Here is an 11362-nt window from a genome sequence, read left to right as displayed (position 1 = left end):
GGTGGTTTTCAAAATGCGACTGGTGGCGGCGTTACGAAACATATTAAGGGCTCCAGCCAGCCTGAGATTAGAATAGAATACTGCAGAGCCGCCCAGAAGGGACCTTGGAGCAGTGGGGAAATTGAATTTTTTACTACCGGTTCTGTGAGCGTGGCTTGGGAGGGGAAGGATACTGAAAAATCCCCATTCCCTCCCCACTCCAGGGAAAGGATACTGCAAAATTCCCATTCCCTCCCCACTCCAGGGGAAGGATACTGCAAAATCTCCATTCCCTCCCCACTCCAGGGAAAGGATACTGCAAAATTCCCATTCCCTCCCCACTCCAGGGGAAGCATACTGCAAAATCCCCATTCCCTCCCCACTCCAGGGAAAGGATACTGCAAAATCCCCACTCCCTCCCCACTCCAGGGAAAGGATACTGCAAAATCCCCACTCCCTCCCCACTCCAGGGGAAGGATACTGCAAAATCCCCATTCCCTCCCCACTCCAGGGGAAGGATACTGCAAAAACCCCATTCCCTCCCCACACCAGGGGAAGGATAATGCAAAATCTCCATTCCCTCCCCACTCCAGGGGAAGGATACTGCAAAAACCCCATTCCCTCCCCACTCCAGGGGAAGGGTACTGCAAAACCCACATTCCCTCCACATTCCAGGGAAAGGATACTGCAAAATCTCCATTCCCTCCCCACTCCAGGGAAAGGATACTGCAAAATTCCCATTCCCTCCCCACTCCAGGTAAAGGATACTGCAAAATCTCCATTCCCTCCCCACTCCAGGGGAAGGATACTGCAAAATCCCCATTCCCTCCCGACTCCAGGGGAAGGATACTGCAAAATCCCCATTCCCTCCCCACTCCAGGGGAAGGATACTGCAAAATCTCCATTCCCTCCCCACTCCAGGGGAAGGATACTGCAAAATCCCTATTCCCTCCCCACTCCAGGGGAAGGATACTGCAAAATCTCCATTCCCTCCCCACTCCAGGGGAAGGATACTGCAAAATCCCCATTCCGTCCCCACTCCAGGGGAAGGATACTGCAAAATCTCCATTCCCTCCCCACTCCAGGGGAAGGATACTGCAAAATCTCCATTCCCTCCTTACTCCAGGGGAAGGTTACTGCAAAATCTCCATTCCCTCCCCACTCCAGGGGAAGGATACTGCAAAATCCCCATTCCCTCCCCACTCCAGGGAAAGGATACTGCAAAATCTCCATTCCCTCCTTACTCCAGGGGAAGGTTACTGCAAAATCTCCATTCCCTCCCCGCTCCAGGGGAAGGATACTGCAAAATCCCCATTTCCTCCCAATCAGCTGGGACTCGGGAGGCAGAGAATAGATGGGGGCAGGACCAGGAAGAGGTGGTATTTACTGGTTCTCCCAACTACTCAAAATTTCTGCTACCGGTTCTCCAGAACCTGTCAGAACCTGCTGAATACCACCTCTGGGTGAATGTCATAGAATGCATTTATTAAATTTGTTTGCTGCCTATCTCGGTGTGGGGTTATCAAAAAGTGAGTTGGGAGGTACTTCGGAGATCACCTGAGAGAGAGAAATTAATTAGAAATGAACTACAGTACAAGTGTATTTGTTCACCTTGACAACTTTCAGATGGGTGGATTTTAAACTCCCAGAATTCTCCAGCCAGCATGCTTGGCCGGGAATTTTGGGAGTTGAAGGTCACCCATCTTAAAAGTTGCCAGGTTTGAAAAATATTGCATGACCTAGAGCAGTGTTTCTCAACCTTGGCAACTTGAAGATGTCCGGACTTCAACTCCCAGAATTCCCCCGCTGGCTGGGGAATTCTGGGAGTTGAAGTCCAGACATCTTCAAGTTGCCAAGGTTGAGAAACACTGACCTAGAGGATTATCTCTTATTTGATAGAACCTAGCAATATTAGTTGCAATTCTAAACATGCTGTTGCAGTTGGGTGTTCAACTTAGCTGTTTGTTTTGAAGTAAGGTGCTTACAGAAGATGGAAAGGTTGAATTCCTTTCTGAGAAAACAAGGTGTGTACTGTAAGTAATGAAACAAGAGCACAATATTTCTGAGTTCTAGAGAACTTAGTAACACCCATTCATTTGTAGATTCTGAGAATCCTCCCCAATGATTTCTCTGGGTTATTTATTTACTTAAAGTATGTATAGGTGAAGGTAAAGGTTCCCCTAGCTAGCATGTATGATCCACTTCCACAAAATGCATTAAAAGGGAGCCTGGGTGAAGAAAGGGTTGTGAATCATTGTAAAGGTTCCCTTCGCACATATGTGCTAGTCGTTCCCGACTCTAGGGGGCGATGCTCATCTCCATTTCAAAGCCAAAGAGCCAGCACTGTCCAGAGATGTACCCATGGTCATGTAGCCAGCAGGACTAAACCCCGAAGGCTCATGGAACGCTGTTATCTTTGCACCAAAGGTGGTTCCTATTTTTTTCTATTTGCATTTTTACAAGCTTCCGAACTGCTAGGTTGGCAGAAGCTGGGGCAAGTAACAGGAGCTCACTCCATTACACGGTGCTAGGGATTCGAACCGCCAAACTGCTGACCTTTCTGATTGACAAGCTCAGTGTCTTAACCACTGAGCCATGGCGTCCCTTAAAATATGTACATGGCCACCCAACTCAAACCAGCTTACAAGACATATTTTTTTAAAAGCTAAGGAAGAGAATTGATTTGATTTGAGCAGCTTACAAGATACATTCAACAAAAGCTAAGGAGGGGAATATAAAACCACAATAAAAAAAACCTCCAAACAATAGTGCAAGAATCGAAACTTAAGTGGCTGTTGTGCAGAAAATAGAGGGAAGAAGTACAGTTACAACCGCAATGAGCCCGAGATTTCTGTTGAAGACCATTTTTCAGTGAATTTTGTCCCATCATTTTTGCCAGTGTTAAGTTAAATCACTGCAACTGTTGTTAGTAACTTGGTTGTTAGTTGACTTTGCTTTTCAGAAGATCTTTTAAAAAATTGTCCCTGGGATACTGCAACTTTCATAAATACATGCCAATTGCCAAGCGTCCAAATTTTGGTCACATGATCATAGGGACAGTCGTAAGTGTGGGAAATAGTCATGTCACTTTTTTCAGTGCTGTAGTAACTTTGACGAGTCACTAAAGGAATAGCTGCAAGTTGAGGACTACCTATATTAGGTATGTTTGCCACCTTGTTATTTGTATAAAAAAAATAAAGGCTGGATAAAAATTAAATGAATAAATAACAACATAATCCAATCGAGGTGTGAACTTTTCACCAAAGGCCTGAAAAAAGAGCCAGATCTTGACTGACTTTCTAAAGACTAGCAAGGCCAAGGTCAGCCAAGGTCATTCTGTATAATAGGGGCCACCACCAAAAAGACAGGGCTCCTGGGTCCTACAAAATGCCATTGTTTTCACTGAAGGGACCCAGAGGACTCTTTCCCTCTCAGAATATGTGGAGCAGGCAACATCCTGCATTCTCCCCCCCCCCCTCCTTCTATGCCCTTGTTGGAAGAAATATCCATCTGGTTCAGTTCCAAGTGCGGGGAAAGACACTGGAAACATGGAGGCTGATTGGAAAAATGGTTTAATGGTGAAGCAGAACCACCAAGCACGTGTGATTCTGGGTAGCTGGCCACATGGAGTGGAGACTAAGGGTTATTTATACCCTCTCTTGGGTCTTGCCCTTGAGCTTCCTGTTCCTTTGCAAGAAATGTGTTTTTTTGGTTGTTGTAAGGATCACTGCTAACTTTGTAGTCTGTCTGAGTCTCAGGCTTGGTTGAAGCTTGAGCTGATGCAGTGTAGAGGATTTGTTGTGCAGTTTCTATTGTGGCTAAATGGCTTTGTCCTGAAGGATAATCCCATCATCCTAGAGCTGAAGGTCTTTCGTTTTGTATGTTTTTTTCCCTCTTTTTTTAATACAATTTTCTTCTTTTTACATCACAGTTCTAGTTTTGCAACAACTCTATACCGGTTTATATCCACAGTTTTTTTTTACATTTATATATACTATTCTGTATACATTATATAGTTATCATTTTAAATATTTATATTTTACATTTTTCTAACATCTTATCATTATATACTATTATATATAATAATTCTTTGTCTTTCATTATATTTACACTTATTTATAATTTATAATGCATTAATCATCTTTCATTATTAGTTTTCTAATCTTTGCATCTACTATCAATCCAATTATACCATATATCCCAAATTAAGTAGCATTGTGTCTCTCCTTTGTCTTTGATTTCCATTGTCAACCTATCCATCGCAGCACAGTCTAATATTTTCTTTATTACCATTTCCTCAGAGGGGATATTTCCATTTTTCCCATTTTGGTTGTATTCTATTCTAGCCGCCATTATTACATGTAGCATTAAGTATTGGGGTTTTTTTTTTGTTATATTTCCCTGTTAATATGGCTAGTAGAAATAGCTCCAGTTTTAACTCTATTTGCTGTTTTATCATTTCTTCTAATCATTTTCTGTCCTTATCCAATATATTTTTGCCAAAGGACAGGTCCACTACATGTGATAGTATGTTCCCTGTGTCTGTTTGCATTTCCAGCATTCTGGTGATCTGTTTGGAAACATTTTTGCTAATCTAGCTGGTGGTAGATGCCATCTTTAGAACTTTTATTTTGTAGATAGGCTGGCCCAGTCCTTCTCAATGGGCACCAAATACCTGTTGGGGGCAGGGAGCTGAAGCTCTGAGTTTCTATCTTTGGAAACATGTTTCTCCTTTAGGAAAAATATAATATTCTGCCTTTTTAATATTTCCTAAAATATTTCATTCTCTTAAGAGGGACGTGTGCTAGCTTTCTATAAAGGTGATAATCTTAAATTGCACTTGGAGGCTAAAACTGGGAGCCGATGAAGCTCACAAATGTGTGGTGTCACATTGCATATGAAGAAATGCCCTTCATTATCCAGGTCTCTGCATTTGGGTTCAATTGTGGCTACATGGTAGTCCTCAAGGATAGCCTCATGTAGAGCATATTGCAGTAGTCTGATTGGGAAGCGACTACGGTGATGTGGTGGAATGTAGTCTGGATTCCCAGAGGGGAGGGGCTACTTTTCAGAGCAAAGAGGTAGTGGAGCTTGGAAAGTTTGATTGGCAGAAAGAGAGTTAAACAGCTCCTCCCTAGTTTTTCCCAGAGTAGAACACAGAATAATAGAGTTGGAAGGGACCTTGGAGGTCTTCTAGTCCAACCCCCTGCTCGAGCAGGAGACCCTATACCATTTCAGACAAATAGTTATCCAGTCTCTTCTTAAAAGCTTCCAGTGATGGAGCACCCGCGACGTCTAAAGGCAAACTATTCCATTGGTTGATTGCTGTCACCGTTAGAACATTTCTCCTTAGTTCTAGATTGGTTCTCTCCTTGATTAATTTCCAACCACTGTTTCTTGTCTTGCCTTCTGGTTCTTTGGAAAGTAATTTGAGTACAGCTGTAGTTATGCAAATGTTTGCTTTAGTCTGTCAAGATTCTGTCTGTAGACGAAGAACAATAAAGGAAACTTCTCTTAAGTAGAATCTGTATGTTGATTCTTGGGATTTGGCAGATGGTGGGTGGACTTTTTTCCTGTTGCTGCAGGTCCCAAGCATCCCATTGGCCTCCCATCAGCTGTTGACCCTAAGGGAACCCTGTTCATCTGGTCTGCAGGTAAGAGAAAGATCAGTACATCCCCATTGCTCCCTGATTGGTGAGTGGAATATTTTAAAGTCTTTAGGTGCTCACCTTCTCTGATTTGGGTTTCTTGACAGGAAAAAAAAATCTGTGCCCTCCAAGTATGGGGAGTGGGGTTTGAAACCTTGTACCTAGAGGCTCATGTGCCTCTTCAGAAAGACCGTCTTATTGAGGAGACTATACATAATCCCTGTTGTTGTCAATTTTAAATATGCTAGGCTTCAAAAAAAGGAATGCAGTGGCTCAGTGGCTAAGACGCTGAGCTTGTTGATCACAAAGGTTGGCAGTTCGGCGGTTCGAATCCCTAGCGCGGCATAACAGAGTGAGCTCCCATTACTTGTCCCAGCTTCTGCCAACCTAGCAATTCGAAAGCATGTAAAAATGCAAGTAGAAAAATAGGGACCACCTTTGGTGGGAAGGAAACAGCGTTCCGTGCGCCTTCGGCAGTTAGTCATGCCGGCCACATGACCACAGAGACATTTGTGACACAGCGCTAGCTCTTCGGCTTTTAAACGGAGATGAGCACCGCCTCCTAGAGTCGGGAACGACTAGCATATATGTGCGAGGGGAACCTTTATCTAGTCTTCAAAATCATATTTGCAAATAGGATAAAAGGACGTGGAGTCATACATGGGGTCTAGCTCTATTGATTTCCTTGCTGCTTGTGCTGTTGGAGCTGACAGTGGGCTGTGATCCTATCAGAGATGAAGAACCTTGCACAAGATCCACCTAAATTCATGGATGCTTTACCATAGGGGTGTCCAACCTTGGCAACATTAAGACCTATGGACTTCAACTCCCAGGATTCCTCAGCCAGTCACCCTTGCTGGAGAATTCTAGGAGTTGAAGTCCACAAGTCTTAAAGTTGGACAAGGTTGGACATCCCTGCTTTACCATAAGCCCGTTGTCAGCACCTCTTCATTGAGTAATTAGGAAAGAAGACCACGAGACTCCATAGGTAGAAATCAAGTGTACTTTTACTAATTATAAATGATTAGAAGCGTAGCAAAGCGAAGACTGATTATTTAGGCGCGAAAGCGATTGATATATAAAATAACCCATTCCCCACCCCTTGGCATCCCAGTTGCAGTCCAATCATAATTCTCCTAAGTGTCAGGTGTGAGATAACTTCTAAAGGCATCACCAAGATGGAATGTCGGTGCTGTTAGCCTTGGCGGGAACCTCCTCCGCATGCGTAGTCCGACAGGCAGCAGAACTCCAGAATCTTCCTCCAGCACAATTAGTAACCCCTCCCAAATACCATGCCCTCCCTCCCCGTTTCAATGGCAACCGAAGCAGCAGCAAAGCAGAGGCTGACACCCGTTCTGTCCTGTTCTGGTCTATGAAAAGCAGAGGAATCTATACTATAGGCCCGTGATGGTGAACTTATGGCACGTGTGCCAGAGGTGGCACGCAGAGCCCTCTCTGCTGGCACATGTGCCGTCGCCACAGGTCAGATCTCCACGGTGTTTCTTTTGTGAGCTTCTGTTTCCCTACAAATGACGAAACAGACGCTCACAAAAGAAAGCCAGGCTGCCGGTATTGGGACCCACCCACCTCCCTTCAGCCAGCTGGTCTTCGGATCTCTGCTGTGCATGCGCACATGTCTGTGCATCAGTGGTGGGTTTCAAAAAATTTTGGAACCTCTTCTGTAAGTGTGGCCTGCTTTCCGGGTCCACTGGTAGAACCTCTTCTAACCGGTTCGGTAGATTTGACGAACCGCTTCTATCGAATAGGTGTGAACTGGTAGGAACCCACCTCTGCTGTGCATGCACATATTCACTCATGTCCATGCATGCGCGTGTTCATGCACACACACACGGCTTTCAGTTTGGGCCTATGCATGCACAGTTTGGGTACTCGGTGTCTAAAAGGTTCACCATCACTTCTATAGGCCATTAAATCAGTTGACAAAACCGGATTCCTGGAAAAATCTAAATAATCCAAGCAGAAAACTGCAAACAAATAAACAAAAAAACCCTCACGCAAATTGACATGTTAGTTATTCCTTGCTAGCAAAACCCAGGCAGAAGACAGCTGGTTGCATTGCTTTCTTAGTTGGAAATTGCTGATTGCCAGCAGAAAACAAGCTGGCCTGGTTTTTGCCAGCAGGCAAGAAAACAAAGATGCTTTCACAGTGACCGAGAATGTTCAGTGATGTCACTGTGCTCACCCCACCTGCAGTGGCTTCATAAGGTTGGCAAACAAGGGAGGGGCTTGCAAAGCGATATCAGTTGTGGGACAGGAGGACTTGCTGCATCCTGCCCACTTTGTCAAAACCACTCCCAGTGGTAAGAGTGGGTTTGCACCGCCTGCTTGTAGCTATAAAAGTGAGTTAACTATTTCCATGTACACATACTGTCTTTCCCCGAAAACAAGACAGGGTCTTATTTTCTTTTGATACCCCCTGTCAGCTTCTGCTTTGCTGTCGCTTCAGCTGCCATGAAACGGGGAGGGAGGGCATGGTATTTGGGAGGGGTTACTCATTCTGCTGGAGGAAAGTTCTGGAGTTCACCGACTGTTCGGACTGCGCATGCGTGGGTGTTTCCCGCCTGGACTAACGGCACCGACATTCCATCTTCGTGATGCCTTTTGAAGTTATCTCACACCTGACACTTGAAAGACTTATGATTGGGTTGGGACTGTGATGCCAAGGGGTGGGGAATGGGCTATTCTATATATTAACTGCTTTCGCGCCTAATTAACCAGACTTCGCTATGCATTGACTTTAACCATTTTTAATTAGTAAAAGTACATTTGATTTCTACGAATGGAGTCTCATGGTCTTTCTTTCCTAATTAATAAATGGAGAGGATCTGACACCCCCCCCCCCAAATAAGCACTCGGCCTTATTTGCAGGGGGGTCTTATTATTTTTGAGGTGCAGGAGGCGGCGAGTGTGGTCACCTCATGGCTGCTGCTGTGTTGCAATATTTTCAGAGGAGGGTTTATTTTAGCGAATGCACTCAAAATCCCGATTGGGCTTATTATCCAGGGAGGTCTTATTTTCAGGAGAAACAGGGCAGTGTGTGTTAAAACCCCACTGGATGTTGGTCTGTGTCGCACAACATACTGAGATAACAGTTGGGCTTATGTGGGGGTCTTTGGTGCTCTTTGGGTTTGGTTGTTTTCTTGCAGGCATTGTATTACTCAACTACCGTGGGTCTCCAAAAATAAGTCCCTGTCTTATATATATTTTTGCCACCAAGAAAGGCACCAAGTCTTATTTGGGGGGGAGGGGGGAGGGATGTCACTCACTGACTCACCTCACTTGTGTGTGTCATCCCTGGCCTCCTTTTCGCTGTCAGAGGCCTTCATAAACTTCTTCTGCAGCCGGAAAGGATTTCCTGATAGATCCAGAGCTCTGTTATCGGCTGCAGAGACCTTTTAAAAACCCTTGCCAGCAGTGGTGAAATGCAATTTTTTTTACTACTGGTTCTGTGGGCGTGGCTTGGTAGGCGTGGTACGGCTTGGTGGGCGTGGCTTGGTGAGCATGGCAGGGGAAGGGTACTGCAAAATCTCCATTCCCACCCCACTCTGGGGCCAGCCAGAGGTGGTATTTGCCAGTTCTTCGAACTACTCAAATTTTATAGCAATAGCAATAGCAGTTAGACTTATATACTGCTTTATAGGGCTTTCAGCCCTCTCTGAGCGGTTTACAGAGTCAGCATATTGCCCCCAACAACAATCCGGGTCCTCATTTCACCCACCTCGGAAGGATGGAAGGCTGAGTCAACCCTGAGCCGGTGAGATTTGAACAGCCGAACTGCAGAACTGCAGTCAGCTGAAGTAGCCTGCAGTGCTGCACTCTAACCACTGCGCCACCTCGGCTTACAAATTTTCTGCTACCGGTTCTCCAGAACCTGTCAGAACCTGCTTGTCGGCCTTGCTGGCTGCAAAATAAATGGGCCGGCAAGGCAGGTGCCTGGATGTACGAGGCTTGACTGCAACTGCCGGAAAGTAAGTATTAGGGCAGCTCGGCCATCCTACCCCCACCCTATCTTAATTTTTACCCATACACCCTGGAGTAGGTGGGAGTCTTAATTAGGGCTTATTTTGGGGTAGGGTGTCAGGCCTGCAGTTATATCCCTTTTAGGATCTTCGGCCTGCCACACTCTCTCTTATTTCATTATTAGTGTAGTACTTGGGAGGGGGAATACAAAGGAGTAGAATTGTGGAATGTGTTGTTGTCATTCTTTTCTAGAAGCCCAAGGTCATCTTTTGCCTCCGCACCTCTGCACCTGACCAGAACCAGCTGGGTGGAGATGCCAGCATGGAATAAGAAGATTGGACCATGTGATGGATTTGTGGGTGTGGGGACAAGATCATGAACTTTCAACTGGGTGGGAATCCTAGGTAACTTCCAGAATTGGGATTCCACAGATGTGCTAAGATGTCTGACTTATTAAATTGGAACTTTAAGGATCGTTTTGCCTTGGACTCTGATTTAATTCTGCATGATACTTGGAACGCTGACATAGGGCTTACATTGGGTGCACATATGAAAATCAAGCTAGGACTTACTTTCGGGGTAGGTCGTATTTTCAGGGAAACAGGGTAGGTAACATCGTCAATGCTAGAAGGAAGTGGGGTTTGCTCTAACCCTACTCCTCCTAGCATTGATGATGTTACCTAGTTGGGTTAATGAAATGTCGGCAAAACCCCCAAATAACCCAGCTCAGAGAGCACCAAGGACCCCATACTTCAACCCTGAGCTACAAATATTCTCTTCTATTAATTGTAACTTCTATGAATTGTAACTTAACTATTATAGGTGAATCTACCATACTGAGTGAATCAGACTAATTGGTAGTTTGGCTGTCGGACTGAGAAAGAAAACATGAAATGGAGTTGGGAAGATATTCGTTATTGTAAGCTGTGAAAGCTTCGGGTATAGCCACAAAATACTTCCAAAGTCCTTACCAAGTTTTCATTTTTAATGTGATAGAAGAAAATACACGGTAAAGAAGCCTATTACTTGTAGCTGTTTTGATTTTAATTAAATAAAATGAAATAAAACTGAATTTAGTTTTTGTCTTAGAATTGTCTACTACTTCTGGAGTGTAATCTCTATCATGGCATTCAATGACTAAACATGATTTCCAGCCTAGGAAAAGTAGATATAAGTAGTCCTTGAATTACAGTCACCATCAGAATTTCTAGTGCTAAGCATAGCAATTGTTAAGTGAGTCAGGCTCAATTTTGTGGCCTTTTTTGGTCACTGTTAAGTAAACCACTGCCGTTGTTAAGTAAACCACAAAGTCATTAAGTGAATCTGACTTTGCTTTGTCTTTGCTTGTTCGAAACTGGCTAAGAAGATCACAAATGGCTATTACATCATCATCCAGGATGTTGCAGCCATCATAAAGGCCTGCTGGTTGTAACCATGGGGATGCTGCAATGGTTGTAAGTGCGAGAACCAGTCATAAGTCACTTTTTCCCGTGCTGTTTCACTGAATGATTACTTATGGTTGTAAGTAGGGGTGGGATCGAAAAACTTTTAGCAACCGGCTCTCTGCTCGGTTGCTGGGTGGGCGTGGCCATGGGGAGGGGGCTACTCTGCCTCCTGCACCATGGAGGGGGGGTGTTTTCGACCTCTCCAGGCTCTAAAGGCTTTCCTGGAGCCTCTGGGAGTGCAAAAACAGCCTCCCCAAGGCTCCGGAGCCCCTCCGGAGGCCAGAAACAAGCCTAACCCTAACCGGCTGA

This window comes from Thamnophis sirtalis, unplaced genomic scaffold, assembly GCF_051295495.1.
Source record: "Thamnophis sirtalis isolate CommonGarterSnake01/CBP01778 unplaced genomic scaffold, rThaSir2_p1.2 scaffold_1, whole genome shotgun sequence".
Classification (NCBI taxonomy): domain Eukaryota; kingdom Metazoa; phylum Chordata; class Lepidosauria; order Squamata; family Natricidae; genus Thamnophis; species Thamnophis sirtalis.
Note: the sequence above shows the minus strand (reverse complement) of the source record.